Raw genomic sequence first — 3,682 nt, forward strand, 5'->3', positions numbered from 1 at the left:
AATTGCTCTAAGAACGATTCCTAAAAGTTGCAGCGTGCAGCACTCCTCTCTTCTCCGTACTCGTTTCTCATTGTACAGATGCCTAATGGCTCTAGAAAAGTTTCAGCAGTCCGCAGCAGTCTTTGTCGCAAAAAGTGCATGGCCCTCCCCCTTTCATTCATCACCGCATCCCCCCTGGCTTGCTCTCCTCCTCATTAGTGATCGAAGTGAGCGGGACGTTCGGGAGCAGTGTTCGACTACTTTTATTTGTTTCTGTTCACGATTCCCCTACTTTTTATGGCCATATTCACCAGTCTATATAGAGGTTTTGTACATTTGTGTCCCTGTGCAAGTGTAAAGTTGTAATTGGAGCTTAGTTACTACTCACTTAGACTATTGCAATGCCCCAGCTGCAACACCGGCTTCCACCTACCCTCTCACCCCACTCCCTGAGACCACAGTGGCACAACATTTTTTCAGCAACTTTCTATCCCTGCTCCTCATCCCTAACCGTCGTCGCGCAATTCCATGTGTAGGAACTCCCCGAGGCCTCCCCCCTTCCGGAACTCTCCTTTCTGTGTCTCTTGCCACTTTTCTTGTTCCCGTGGTGCTGCTCACGTGATCATGAACATGAAAAAGAGACTTAAGCAGGTCTGACGGTTCAACAGTGTACTTCACCACAAAAGCTGTTATTTCATGCAAATGGTGTGTTCATTTTGATTAATCTGTACTGTAATTTTGTCCTGTGTTTTGTGAATTGTATTTATGAAGAATATTTCTGTGAATGAAACAGCCTCTTGGTTATTGCATTCCATTAGGCTGCTAATATTTGTGTTTACATTTACCATATACAAGGAGTCCCTATTACCCAATTTAACAGTACGTCCCTATCAGCACTGTCACATGTCTCCCACTGACTGAAAATGGTAATTATTCCCTGCTATCCTGGCAAGCTGGTGGTACTAAAAACTATATTGCAGGGACTACCCCCTCCAAGCCATCGGATGTACTCATGCAGCTCCTACTGAGGTGCAACGCTCTATTACTACCCGAAGGTAGCTTTGTGCTCAAGAGATTCCAAGAATAAGAATAACTTCCGGGTTCTGGCCTGCTTTACGTTTTGTTGTGCCGGACCGTCTTGTGCTTTGCGGCCTTGACTCTCCAGTGCTCCATTTTTTCCATTCCGCTTTACAGGCGGGAACCTTTCTCCACGGTTCATACCGAAATCGCTGCCAGCATGAAGCTTGTGAGGTTTTTGATGAAATTAAGTCATGAAACCGTTACTATTGAACTAAAAAAGGGAACCCAGGTCCACGGAACAATTACAGGTGTAGATGTATGAATACACATCTTAAAGCGGTAAAAATGACCCTGAAGAACAGAGAGCCTGTACAACTAGAGACTTTAAGTATTCGGGGAAATAATTCTACCTGACAGTCTGGCTCTTGATACATTACTGGGGGATGTTGAACCCAAAGTTAGATCCAAAAAAAGGAGAAGCGTTTGCTGGAAGAGGGCGAGGGCGAGGGCGTGGCCGTGGTAGAGGCAGAGGAGGGCCAGGCGATCATTTTGATAAGCTACACATGCCTGGCTATTTTGAAATGTTTTTGTACAGTTTTTTTTTATAAACCGAAATATCGCCACTAAAAATAAATAAATAAATGCCAAGAATAAAGAACAGGGCTCCGAGATGCCAATAATCCACTTGATCAGAGGCATCATTTCAATACTTAGAGGATTCAGCGAGGGATGAGCCATGTTTAGCCTTCAGGAGGCATTCAGGATTTGCCTCTGGCTGAATATTTCTTGTAGGTGCATCACAGAAGGCGCCAGATAAACCTGGCGTTCCTCAAATGCTAATTCAGATCAAAATCAATAGCGCGCCTTGCATTTTGCAAATTGAAAACAAACTGTTGCTTGCAGATAATGTATTTCCTGGCTATATGGCGCTGAATCACATAAAATATTCTGAAAAAAACGAGAGGCTCAAGAGAAACATGGATACAAGTGTTCTTATTGATTGCACAGCAGATACAGTTGCAGAGCAAGCATTCACCCCAGGGGGCCTCTAGGCGCTGACAACAGATGTTGATTGTTACCCAACTCTGTAGCACTCATTTTATCGACCACCTCAGATGGAGAAAAGGCGGAGTGGACCTGCTGGATTCGAACCTGTGACCGCAAAGTCAAACACAGACCCCTGCAATGGATGCATTAGTCCACTGAGGCGCAGCCTGGATAGATGGACAGATTAATAGATAGATGTAGCCAGATGGGCGTCTTCGATATTAAGACGAGATCTTCTGCATACCATAGGGCTTGCACCGGTACCTTGTTCATTTTAGGTGAGTCTGAATCAATGGTTAGAAAGACTTCTCTCGTATCATGAATAAAATAATTAAATAGGGCTGAAGCAAGGATACATCCCTGCTTCAGCCCTCTTGCTGTTCTTATCACAGCTGATAACAGACCCATAACAGAAAGTCTAATTTGTATAGATGTAGAAGAGTGCAACATATATATAATATCAATTAGACTTGTGGGATATTTTGCTTGAATTCTTTTTTCTATTAACTTTACTCTCAATACTGAATCGAAAGCGGAATTAAGGTCAATGAATGCAGAATATATTGATGTTTTGCTTTTATGAGCTTGTTCTTTCAAAGCATTGAGTGTTAGAAGATTTACTGCTGTACCCATTCCCACCACAAATGCAATTTGATTCGTATCACGATGATTTCCAGCTTCTGTCCATCTATTAAAGTCTCTCAAAATGAAACGAGAGAACATTTTTCCCGGCGTGTCCAATAAGGCAATGGGCCGATAATTTGATGGAATTCCTCGGTCCCCTTGCTTAAATATGGGAACTATAAGGGACGAACGCCATGAGTCTGGTATCCTTTGTGTACAAAGAATGTTTTGTAAGATGTTTTTAAGGATAGTCACCCAGAGCTTAGGGTGTTGTTTCATCATGTGATTTGTGAGGCCATCTGGGCTGGCAGCATGTGAGGATGATGACTTTAGTATGAGTTCTTCCACTATCTACTCTGAGCATTCAAGGATCTGCGGCGACATAGTTTGAATATCATATTTGAAAGGTCTTATCAGCATACAATTTCATGAAATGTGCTAGCCATATCGTCTCTGGAACACCATTTAGCTGGGACTGGACCTGCTTCTGGACAGATCTTTCACTTAAATGGGTCCAAATTTGTGAGGCATTTTTATTAGATACTGCGAGCATAAAGGATTCACTGTCTTGTTGAAACATTTTGGCCTTATATGCTCGTATCCAATTTCTGTACCTAAATTTTATCGATTTATGTGCTTGAATTCTATCGACCATGGGATGTTGATTGGAGGATCTCAGTTCTCTCCTATAAGTTTTTTTTTCTTGTTGAATTAGAAGATCAAAGGTATGGTTATGTTTCTTCGTGCAAACATTCGGATGAAATAAGTTTTTGAATGAGGACAATGCACCTACATAGGATTCAAAGTGAAGCCATGATTGTTGAACACTAATGACTGCCTTCAATGATGATAGCTTGTCAAGAGACCATCTGAAATGCGATTTGGCATTATTAATGGTTAATCTCTGGGTCATCCATTGTTACTGTTGAGCATTTAGAATTTCATTCCATGGCCAAGTTAATATTAGCATGTGAAGATCACTTGATGTTTGTTTTTTTTATTTCAAATTTTA

The 3,682-nt window shown here is 41.9% G+C and overlaps 1 pseudogene; it reads left to right on the plus strand.

Moving 5' to 3' along the window:
* The first annotated feature begins 1,091 nt into the window (after positions 1-1,091).
* On the plus strand, positions 1,092-1,607 carry LOC138504929 (small nuclear ribonucleoprotein Sm D1 pseudogene; annotated as a pseudogene).
* The last annotated feature ends 2,075 nt before the right edge of the window (positions 1,608-3,682 follow it).

This window comes from Ambystoma mexicanum, chromosome 11 (assembly GCF_040938575.1).
Source record: "Ambystoma mexicanum isolate Mex_15411 chromosome 11, UKY_AmexF1_1, whole genome shotgun sequence".
In the NCBI taxonomy this organism is placed as follows: Eukaryota; Metazoa; Chordata; class Amphibia; order Caudata; family Ambystomatidae; genus Ambystoma; species Ambystoma mexicanum.